The sequence below is a fragment of the Xenopus laevis genome, chromosome 5S (genome assembly GCF_017654675.1).
Source record: "Xenopus laevis strain J_2021 chromosome 5S, Xenopus_laevis_v10.1, whole genome shotgun sequence".
Lineage (NCBI taxonomy): Eukaryota > Metazoa > Chordata > Amphibia > Anura > Pipidae > Xenopus > Xenopus laevis.
Window position 1 is genome coordinate 82,535,295 of NC_054380.1, and position 12,710 is coordinate 82,548,004.

At 36.8% G+C, this 12,710-nt stretch overlaps 1 protein-coding gene across 2 annotated transcripts in view; it reads right to left on the minus strand.

Moving 5' to 3' along the window:
- Positions 1-12,053, minus strand: part of fam83b.S (family with sequence similarity 83 member B S homeolog) — a 42,567-nt gene extending 30,514 nt beyond the window's left edge. The window contains exon 1 of one of the 2 annotated variants that reach the window (XM_041564724.1): positions 11,992-12,053. The gene's annotated coding sequence lies outside the window, so the exon portion shown is untranslated. Of the gene's footprint in view, positions 1-7,424; positions 7,642-11,991 lie in introns of those variants that run through there. The other variant, XM_018265552.2, reaches the window with a different exon arrangement.
- Between the last annotated feature and the right edge of the window lie 657 nt (positions 12,054-12,710).

A 12,710-nucleotide genomic window follows, 5' to 3' on the forward strand; every position in this document is an offset into this window, starting at 1 on the left:
TATTGTATTCTGCTCATATAAAACAAATGTAAAAATTTGAGAGAGATTTTGTTTTTTTTTCTCAAAATAAAACAAGACATTTTACCATTGTAAGATGTTAACAAAGCACTTACGGCAGTATAGCAGGAAAGAATGCACATACTTTTGTGAAATAGATTTCCAGTCATAGTTCTTATCTTAATGCAAACTTTGGACATGCCCTGAATGGCATAAAGGTCTGCAGTAAATAAGTGAATCATTGCATCTACACTGTTGTTTTTATGGGATTGGCTCATTTTGTATGAAATTGCACTAGAGCGTTCATGAATAGCGCTATAGCTTACTGCATGAAAATCCATAATTGGTTTATTATGATTACTTATTTCTAAAGCGCTGGAGCATTTATAAAGTATTTTCAGGTTGAAAAACCAAAGCGCTGGCATCTTTAGGTGTATACCTTTGGCAGCACACAAGACTGTTGCTGCAGGTAACCCCATGCAATAATTTTAATGCAGAAAATGTCGATTTCTATGCCACTAGCCAAAACTAGGCCTAGTCACATGGGTTTGGTCAGTGACTTCACCACCCAGACAGGTAAATGCCAGGTGCTGCTTCCTTACTTACAATTATGCCTTGCAAATTATACTTGTGTTCAGTTGCATAGGGGGTTATTTAATAAACCCCGAATGCCAAAACCCGAAATTTTTGCATGGGGTTACCTGCAGCAACAGTCTTGTGTGCTGCCAAAGGTATACACCTAAAGATGCCAGCGCTTTGGTTTTTCAACCTGAAAATACTTTATAAATTTTTGCGGGATTTATTATACCCCAAGGATGGAAAAGGTCAGAATCTGAAAATCCAGCATCTCAGACCTGCCGAGGTTGTATAAAAGTCAACGGAAGAAGTACCAAAGATTTTTTGATCTGCGCTGGGTTTCGTGCAGTAATCCGAAGATTTTGTGAGTTTTCCGGTGGAAAACTTTTCACAATTTTCTTTTCAGGTTTTTTCCTGCAAACACTATTTTGGAAAACTCTATTAATAAATAAGGTGAAAAAAACTGTGCAAATTTGGTCTGAGATTTTTCAGAAAATATTGAGATAAATTCGGACTTTAAAAAATGAGTCTCATAGAGCTCATCAGAGCAGACTGCCTCTGCATCAGCAGCATGCCACAATTTTTCATGCCTAGGGTGCTACAAAAATACATCTGCTTGGGTCCCTGCAATTAGCCTTAGGTCTCTCAGCAGTACTTTGTTTAAGTCAGTGGTCCCCAACCAGTAGCTCGTGAGCAACACGTTGCTCTCCAACCCCTTGGATGTTGCTCTCAGTGGCCTTAAAGCAGGTGCTTTCCAGGTTTTCCAGGCTTGGTGACCTGGAGGAGAAGTTTTGGTTGCATAAATACCAGGTGCACTGCCAAACAGAGCCTCAATGTAGGTTGACAATCCACATAGGGGCTACCAAATGGCCAATCACAGCCCTTATTTGGCACCCCAAGAACATTTTTCATGCTAGTGTTGCTCCCCAACTCCTTTTACTTCTGAATGTTGCTCACGGGTTCAAAAGGTTGGGGATCCCTGGTTTAAGTTATTAAACAAATTATACATTTTCTTAACAACAGAAAAAAAACAAGACCTTACTCTTACTGGAGGTTTTATCTGTAATCTCATTTTTACCATAATTTAAGAGCATAATACAAGATTGGAAGAACAGTTCTATTTTGGATATATTGAGTTATTTATTGGGTTATCAAGTATCCAATATTTACTTCACAGACAGCCATGCAGGGCAAAAAAGACAAAGCATTTGACTAGCAAATACATTGCAGCAATTAGAGCTCAAGATAACATCAATTTGTTGAATCACTATTTGCATACACAGTACATTTTATCCAAGGTGTTGCTTTTACAAAGCCAGTACAATAGAAATAGTTCAGATTCTGCTAAATCTAAATTGTATCTGGATGCTTTATGAAAACATTCTGTATGCTGCAAAAATAAATAAAATCATGTTTGAGACTCAATTTTTATTGTAGATATTTGCTAATTCAGAATATTTTTTTTTACTCTTTCTATATATACTGTATATATATATTATGGATATGACAAACTGTTCATATACTTTGGCAGCTGATTATTTAGTTTGGATTAGTTAGGATTCAGACAGCAAACATGTATTTATAATGGCACACAATTAAATGGTTAGACAGCCTGAGCTATGATATGAAGATTTGCAGTCTCTCAAATAGTAATAATATTGCATCAGCATGAAATGCTATGTTCCAATAAAACGATTTATTAAAAGAACACATACACCGATGGTTAGAGTAGAAACAGGGTAAAAGCAATGCAGTGAATTCACTAATTACTGGTGGAAACAGTGACTCTTATTGGTAAGGAATGCTGCTGACTTCTAGGGCAGGGGTCATTATAAGTGAGCCCTAGGCAGTTATGGAAACAACATTGGTGTTATTGTTAAGGGCAGTACAAATATCCTAAGGGCACAACTATTAAGACAGATGGTGTTAAATACACAACACGGTACAGTATTACACAAAAAAACCTGCTCTACAATATTGTCCTTTGACCCAATGCATGGAAAAACGCAGACAGCATTGCACTTACAGTACATGCTCATTTTGTTTATACATCAAATCTGGGATATAGCTAAATATGACAGGGAGTTATCTTCACCAGAAAATTAGATTTATTGGCCAGTAAGGGCTGAGAGCAGCAGAAACACTTTGCTGGCTCATCACCCTTCAGATCACGCTGCTGTCTCCTTATAGATCATAGTTTGCTTGGCCTTAATGAAGAACTAACAATGAGACTACAAAACTGTGACTGGGGATGTTAAATGAAACTTTTAACCACAACCTTGACAGAAATATTTGTTATGCCCAGATGATTCATGGCTAAACCTCAATGAGTAATGGAAAAAACTGAAGGATGTGAAAGAAAGCCTATTTGTGATTGTGTTTATGAAAATAAATTGTTATTGTTGTAGTTGTAGTTGTTATCAGTATCAATGCTGCAGATTTGTTCTGGTCTCTGTGTTGTCCTGCAAAACTTTTTGTAAATAACAAAGGACTATGGAAGATGAGCTAACATCTGACGGTTAAATCTGTTTAATATGTCTCTTATATTATTAACATTATTAAAAACATTATTCACCTCTTATATGTAAATAGATATAGATCACTGCTGATGTTGTACTCCAACAGGACATAATTTTAGGAAAGAATTTAGTAAAACCATGCATGATTTCATTCTTACATTTACCAATTCAGGGATGGGCGAATTTGACCCGTTTCGCTTCGCCAAAAATTTGCCGCCGGCGAAATGTCGCAGACGCCCATTAAAGTCTATGGGCGTCAAAAAATTTTTGTCGCGCGTCTTTTTTTTTTTTTTTTGACGCACGCTGCCATACGAGTCTATGGGCGTCATTTTTTCGGCGAAACGAGGCGAAAAAATTCGCCCATCCCTATTTACCATAGTTTGTCTCCTCCCTGAACCTTTATATATATCCATCCACCTCCTCCCTCCACTATCCTATAGTGGGCTTTTGAATCATAAGTACATTTTATGCAGTGACTGGGTATACTGACATAAAGGGGGTTATTTATTAAAACTCAACTTTTTTTCACTTTAAAAATAAAAAAAAAGATTTGACCAAACTCCCCAACCTGAATACTCCTTAATTTACCAATATCTGTACTTATTTTGATAAAATCAGTGGAACAATTTGAATCATGTGACTTTTTCTAATTGTCACTAGTGATGGGCGAATTTGCGCTGTTTCGCTGAAAAATTCGGGAAACATCGCCGACGTCCGTTTTTTCGATGCCAGCAAATTTTTGCCACAAATTCGGGCCTGGCGAATAAATTTGCCCATCACTAATTGTCACTCTGAAAACTCGAATCTATGGAATTGACACCTGAAAAAATCAAATTACTTTTTTTATCAAACAAAAACCAGCTCAAACAGCCCAAAACTATCAAGAATTCTGAAAGTAAAATACATGTTTCAATTGCTAAATTGATCAATAGGCCCGAAAGAGAGGCCAGAACAATAAATAGGCCACAAAATGTACTTTAATACAAAGAGAGGCCAGAACTGATGAACTGATGACTAAGAAGGGAGGAAGTCTTGGATGGAAAATGGTGAAGGAAGGAGGTATGAGACAAGGGATGGCACAAGAAGAAGGTGTGAAATGGGGGTGGGGTGAACAGGAAGGAAAATAACAAAGGAGGAGGGCAAAGGCAAAGTATATGAATACTAGAGCTCTAACATATGGATTCCCCAATTCAAGTGTTAATGCATCTGCCTCTTGGCCATTTTTTTCCCCCAATATGACTTTTAACAGCTTTACTTATTCTGCGATTTTATGTTTTTAAATCTGCATTTTCCTACCTGAGCAGTAATGCAGTTATTATGTGTCAGTACATGTCGACTGGCACCAGAATTAGCATTGTGTATTGCTAGCCTCAAACAAAAATCAGAACTGCCAGACTGGCACTAATGTACATGCCATTGGCATATTCAGCAGGACAGCACAGTTGGTATACAGATACGAACCTTATTTTCATTGTGTTAAGACCATAGGCAGCAGCATTATATTACATTATATAGAACCAAATTATTAAAGTGGCACTTCTTTTTCTAATGCAGTATTTATAAACGACTTCAGGTTTTTGTGGTTTTGTACACAAATAATGAACGTTTCCAAGTACCAAGAATTTAATTTGGATAAATGTACAGTATCTTCATGTCATCTAAGGGGAAGTTTGCCTTTCAAATAACACTTAGTATGTTATTAAAGGACCTACAGTATATGTAACCACTTCAATAATCATGTATTTTTATTGGTGATGGCCTACTCATTTTGACTCTTTATTACCTTTAGCACAGACTGCTGCTTGATTTTTAGGGTCATAGCCTATGATTGGGTGCCCACATGGCACGAACGCTTAGGGCTACACCATTTGACACTATTTTGTTGAATAAAATTTACTTTTGATTGCATCAAGCATTGGAGTGAGATCCGGTTTGTGCCAGTTCTATATGAATATCGAATTGCCAAGAAACCAGATACTAGTTCCAATGATAAAACCAAAAACTGCAAGGCATATAAAATTTAAAAAAAATAGAAAATTAAGATATAGAATCGTTGCCATTGCTGATATTATTATCTACATAATACTAAAAGGATCAGTTATGCATGCAAGTATGAAAAGTACAATTTTGGATGTAAAATGTCCATGTTTTTGCCAATGATGCAATTTACCATAATTCCAGTGTCACTGCAGCTGTGCATCAATCACAGTTGCATAATATGTTTCAAAACAGAAATAATTGCACTTGCATCCTAGCATTTTGAGAGGGGTCATTGCATCACATCTGGAACTCCCCTTCAAAATGGAGCTTCTTTGTAATTCACTGGGTGTGAGTCTGTCGCTACTAATGATGCAACCCATTGTGGGAACCATGTAGCTATGTAGCTCCAGGTGTCCCCAGTATCAATAGTCATAGTTGCTCACCATGCATCAGAAGAGGCAGGATGAATGCATTGGAAACAATGTGCAAGTGCAGGAACGTGTTTGAAAGCAAGAACTCTAAGGAACTGCGTCAATAAGCAATCTCCATTGCGACCATTTACTTCACTGGGGGATTATGCTTGTAATTTCCTCTTAAAAGTAAATTTCAAGTAAGTTGAACGTATGCATTATTCATTGCTCAGATGGCTACTTCGTTACCAGTGCTGTAAAAATATGTTACCGATAAAGCATTGACTTATTATTCATAGGTGAACTTCCATTCAGAGGTCTTTCTATTCACACTGAAACATTGGTCCCCCAAAAAATAAAAAATAAACCCCAAAACATGTTTTTTTAACACAAAAAATGGCATGCTATTGTATCATGGTACTTAAGAAGTTTCAACTGTTCATTAAAGCTATTGTTTAACTGTAAGGGATTTACTTAATCACTGGTTCTAGCAATTAATTTACAATCTATGTTGCCTAGCCTACATTTTAGTAGACTGCCATTTACTGTGGGCAGGCTGCCTAATAAATCTGGCTGACCATTTCAAGAGAAGAACATGTTTCTATTGTTTGACAACACCCTAACTTTGGCATGGTGTCATGTACTGAAATGCCCTTTTATTGCACAGCTTAATAAATATATAAATATCAATCCCATTGGCTATTATAGAGACAGACAGCCTTTCACAAAACTGATGCTGAAGACCTGCAGCTAGCATTATTGCAAATACATGGAAATAACTTGGACTCAGTGATGTAGTAAATACGATTCTCCTTTACTTCCAGGGCTAAGCACAAGAGGCAAAATCTTTGCCATATTTTTCCCCCAACAATGTCCTTCTAACTTCATTTTAGTTTAGATACACTTCAGCCACAAACCATGATGCAATATGGGTGTCTTTCATCTGGACATCATGCGGGTGGGCCAGGGGAATATAATTACAAGACATAACAACAACTGGCACTAAAAGCAGCCACAAGTGATTGGATGTGTTTTGGCATACACTTCTAGCATAGTTAAGATATTTATATTTTAAAATGATATATGTCTGTATTTCTTAATTAGAAAAGGGCAGCATTATTGTCTCAATTCAATTGTGTTAGGAGCTTTACAAAAACTGAATGGGTTAAAGCAAAACACCCTTTTGGGTAAGGGCACATGGGCAGAATCGGGGAGAGTACTCACCCAGGCAACAAATCACCTCTTTTTCGGGGTGACAATCTCCCCAAACTGCCTTCCCGCCGGCTATAATGAAAAATCGCCAGTGGGATGGCAATCGTGGCGCTTTGTTGCCCAAAGTTTCCTCATGAGGCAACTTCTGGCGACTTCTGAAAACGAAGTGCCGCAAATGCCATCCTGCTGGCAATTTTTCATTATAGCCAGGGGGAAGGCAGTTTGGGGTGATTGTCGCCGGGGCGACTAATCTCCCCGAATCCGCCCGTGTGCCCTTACCCTCTAACAAAGGAATTGAAAGATAAGTAGAGAGGCCGTGAATGAAATGCAGAACCATAAAAGTGTTTCTGCAACAGACAAGGCAAACATTGTAATTGAGCAAGTTAAACACTAACCTCTGTCACTTCATAGATTACATGAGCAACAGTCAGTTAACTGATCCCAATAGGTTTACTTCCCCTTATTGTTAACTCCAAGATTGTTTTCTCTCACTTTAAAATAATATCAATGCTTACACTATCTACACTGACAACGTTCCACTTGAGAATCTTTCCCTGCTGTTTAACAATTATGAAATGTAACATAGTCCAATGTGTCTATTTCAAATGTCTCAACAGAAAACTCTGATTCCCTTCTATCGCCACTCTGTCACCTCTGCTGCTGACATTTAGAAAGTAGGCATATTGTATAATATGTGTAAGAAAATAGGAACATAGTCTGTCTTACTTACCATAAAATGTCAAAAAAGCACTGAAGGTGCCGCTCTGTAGAAGCTTCACCCTTGTTATGTCTCAGGAAATCCTATGTGTCACGGCTTTGGAAGAAGTTTGAAAGAAGCGTGTTTGGGTTTGGCAGTTCATTGGGAAGAAAAAGAGTTCTATCCAGACAGGTGTGTTACCTGTTGTAACATGCAAATGACTTGTCATTCGAAACCAGCCAGTAGCTAATAGCTGTGCAAACCTGTTTACATTCAAAGCCCATCCCTTCTACTGTGGAGCCAGAAAAAAAATGAGGTAGGCGTTCCAGGAGATTTCACTTTGTGTAGCAGCTTAGAAACGGAGGTTATAGGAACTGTAACAGTGGCCTGGAAATCATTTGATACTGATTTGTGATATCAATGAAGCTAACATGTTCTTTGATATCAAGCATTAAAATGCTGGCAGAGTGTAAGCTAGCTCTGTGCTTGTTTAAACTTTATTTCACTAGCAACCCATTGGTTTTTATGAAAGTTACAGTTTACACTAGCACCATCTGAAACCCTACACCGAGAATAATACAACTCATTTACTGGCATTGTAGAGGCGACAAGTTGCAGGTAAAAGTTATTTGTAAGGAGTTTCGGGATAGGTCTTACATGTTCTTTGAGGCCACTGTTTTTAGTCAATTTCAAAATATCACTTTGTACTTGTATAATGTATCTTTAAATACTGAAGGGTTCGCCAGTATGTCTGTTTTAAATTTCAAGATTTTGACATAATAATAACTGACAGTTTCTTTTAGGAACTATGATGTAACAACATATTATCAGTCAGATATAATTAACAATCATCAAAGAAGAAACACAGATATTTTAGCTATGTGCTGTTAAGTCTTAGCGGAATGAAAGGGCATATTTCACACACGGGGGGGGGGGTCGAAATACTTCACACTGATTTAGTGATAAGTACAAGTAGGGGTATATTTATAAAGGTATGTAAAATACAGTGTTCAGATACACCAAACATTACTATTCATGTTTTTGTTTTCATGCCTTTGACATGCATTTGAGTTTGCACCCAACACCCAAGATGATTGGTTCCAGTATATAGGCAGTGACAGGCAGGAAGTTACGCCTGAATTAGTAGCAACTGATTGGAAGTAGAGCAGGATCAAGGGACAGGGACAATGTAGAATACAGTAGGTCTCATAAGAAAATATATACAACCATATTGTATGTATTTAGATTCCTCTAACGATTACAGAGAGAATGATGTATTCCTATTCTCGTTTTTATCTTACCGATACATTAGGGAATAAAGCTATAGCCATACTTGCAGACGGAACCAACAAATGTGTTTACAAATTTGCAATTTTGATGAACTACAAATGAGAATGTATTAAGATTCAAGGAGTTTGAATGTTCTCCTCTTGTCTGTATCTATTTTCTCTTGATACTCTAGATTCTTTCCTCACTTCAGTAAAGTTGTTTGACTCCTAAAAAATTGACCATATTGCGTTATCTTGTTAGGGACCTTAGATTGTCAGCTCTTTTGGAGCAGGGATTAATTGTATGGTTCCCTGTATAGGACCGCAGAAGACGTTGGTTTTATATATACATATGTATATATATATATATATATATATATATATATATATATATATATAGATATATATATAGATATATATAGATATATATATAGATATATATATATAGATATATATATATAGATATATAAAAATTATATATATATGGTAATAATCTCTTCAGGGAAAATGTACTAATCATTCCTTCTCTTCTTTATCTACACAAACAAACTCTGTATGTAATACTTCCCTTTCATATTCTCTAGTGACATATGTTATGCTAAGCACTTTATATCTGTGTCCAGACAAACCAGCTGAGTGACTGATTTATTAAAAACTGTTAAGTACTTACTGCGCTTAAAACATTTACCTATGTCTTTTGTATTATTTCCTTCTCTTTTCTCTTTTGTATCACTTACTTCCCTTCACATTGTAGGATCTAATGAGCACAGCACACTTGTCACTGTTGGTAATCAATGCTTGGTTACTTTGTCTTCATATGTATAGTACTAAGTAATGTTTGTGCTTTATAAATTAAATATAAAAATAATAAATAAATAATAAATGAACAAAGCCACAACAAAAGAGGAATTCAACAATAGCAATGAAAATCACTTGGAGAAGCTTTTATAATACACTTCACTAACTCTGTTTTCTTGATTTCAACTCTCACACAAAGTTGGTCAGTGCTAAAATATATCTAAAAGAGAAAAGAGAAGGAAGCGCACATAGGGCAATATTGTTTTGATTTGTCTGGTGAGAGCAATCCAACCACAATAGGGTTAAAATGTGTTGGGATAAAAAGTTAATTGTATCCACCCGAGGTGCATACTCTAATAAAGCCCCCCTTTTGGGTATGTACAAATTGTCAATGTTTAGCATGTGTGTCATATTTGTTTTGAGCTCTGCGGTTCGTTACTCAATACATGAAGTGGAGATAACAGAGAAAATAATAGTATAATTCTGTTAAATAAATATTTTAAAAGCAATCACAGAACATCAATTTTATCACATTCCAAGGTAAAGGTCCGGACTCCCCAGAAGGATCTAAAGTTTGGAGATTTGGTGGTGTTTAAGGAGTAGCACATTTGTGCCACACTGTCTTTTCCTTTTCACAGACTTACCATTCAACAATACTTGTGATTTGTCTCTCATTCCAGCTAAGGAATTTAAATACAAGCACTGCACACAATTTTACTAGAAACGTCATAGTGGATATACAATACGTCATAGGTGAAATACAACATGGAAATTAAGTCTACAATGGTGGAAAAGTATTCTGCTATATGCAATGTACAGAAGACTAATGTTGGCTGTTTCATATATATGCTTCACACAAAAGGAGTCAAGTTCCAGGGCATTACTATTCACTGTATTCGATAGTATGTGACCCCTATCAAAAGATTTATTTAACTTCTGAGATGTTGATCAAAGTGCAGGGGTAAATGTCTAAAAGTTATGACTTATTTTATTTATACAGCACATATTTATTATAATAAACGTGTATTTATATAGTGCCAACATATTTCACAGCGCTGTGCATAGTCCACATAATCTGGGCCCCTGTGCTCTAGCTAATCCCAGCAACCACATACAGTATCAATATACTGTGTTAGTAACACACTTAGGGGCAAATTCACTAAGCGCCGAAGCGCCTAACGCTAGCGTCAATTCGTTAGCGTTGGTCATTTTCGTTACTTCGCAAATTCACTAACGAACACTGGTGTAAATTCGCTAGTGTTACTTCGCACCCTTACGCCTGGCGAATTTTCGCAACGGACGTAAGTACGCAAATTCACTAACGTGCACATTGTACTGAACGCTACCTTTTACGCTAGACTTCCTTCGCCACCTCAGACCAGGCGAAGCGCAATAGAGTAGATAGGGATTGCTTCAAAAAAAGTTAAAATTTTTTCTAAGTCCCAAAAAACGCTGGCGTTTTTTCTATATTATGGGTGATAGGCTGAAAAAGATCGAAACATTTTTTGGGGCTCCCCTCCTTCCCCCCTACATTTCCTAACTCATGGCAACTTAACTATACAGTGGGCACATGCGTAGGGCAAAAAAAAAAAATATTTGATGTTTTGAAGGTTTCCCAGGCATTTGTAGTGATTGTACGTATTCCTACATTGAAATTTGAATTTGGCGCCGTATGCAAATTAACCATCGCTAGCGTAACTTCGCTTCACTTAGCGAATCAATGCTAGTGCAACTTCACAACCTTACGCTACCCCTGAGTGCAACTTTGGATTTTAGTGAATTTGCAGAGCGCTGGCGAAACTACGCCTGGCGAAGTGCGGCAAAGTGCAGCGAAGTTACGCCTGGCGCAACTACGAATTTTAGTGAATTTGCCCCTAAGAGGCCTGTTAACTAAAACTCATTTTTTCTGACTTTTTAATTAAAACATACCAAACTCCGATCCACGATCTGGCTTAATTAACTTTGGATCTAAGTGTCTTTATAAAGTCATGCGACTTTTTCAAATTATCACCCAGAAAACTAAATTTTTGAGTCGCATCGACAACTCTAATTTATTGGATTATCAAATAAAAACTGACTCCAGACAGCCCGAAACTATAGAGAATCATGAACATGTTCAAATTGTTAAAGGGACCATTTTCTACTGACATGATTTGAGCAGGTTATAGCTGGAGTATTTTCAGATTTTCAGAGCATAATAAATCTTTTAAAAAAAAAATTTTCCTCTAAAAATTTTGATTTTTTTCCCCCTTTAAAACTCAACCAGAAAAATTTGTGACTTCATAAAGTGCTGCCTCGATACAACCAACATTAAATAAAAATCTGGTTCTCCATGCATAGAGTAGGCAGTAATAACTGGACCCCAATGCAGCCTGTACCTCCTGTGGCTCAGTAACTTGCACATTTAAATGACATACAAAGTAGGGGGTGGGAGGGGGATGCCCATCTGTCTCATTTGAACTGAGAATTTGATTAAAATGCAGTCCACTGTGCTCCAAAAGTCATGAGTACAACAGATAATTTTGCCCCCTTACCTTATTTGGTCACCCAGTCAACCCCTGAAACTTTGGCCTTTAATGGACAACTTAGTCTACCAAGGGTGTGTAAGTCTTAACTTCCTACTATAGAATTTATAAAGTCTATGTGACCAAATTTGCCCTATGAGACCTCACTAATCTGGGCAGCGTTTATTTTCCTGTGCTGCTTGCTCTCCTGTTATAAATTAACAGAAAGAGTTTTGCCTATGACACTCCCATCCTTCCTGGAACTGGTTTCACTACTGGGCTGATTTTTGTTTACTTGGGAAACACTGTACTATTTTATATAGGATCGCTTTACCATTTTATGCTGAGGTTGCTGGAGAATTTTATGTTAAGGGCCACTGAAACGTATCTTTCTGGGGTGACTGTAGAATTTTAGGAGTCCATTGTGTTAAATTTATTAAATGCTAAGGTTATTTTATGCTGTAGGTAATTGTATCATTTTATGGTTAAAGGATAAGTAAACCTTAAAAGTAAAATATAAAATTGGTCGTTTTGCTTTGAGCACTTTGGTGATTTGCATACATTAATTTGTTTTTCAGTTTCAGAGCTATTTAAGTTTTTATTAAACGGTTAATACAGTACATTTTTTAACAAAAGCATCTGCTGGTCATCTCCTGTGACTGTACAAAAAAATATACATTCAAAAGGAAAACATAGAAGTGTTGTGATGTTGCTCTGTTCATGAAAAAGATCAGAAGTCTCAGATGCCC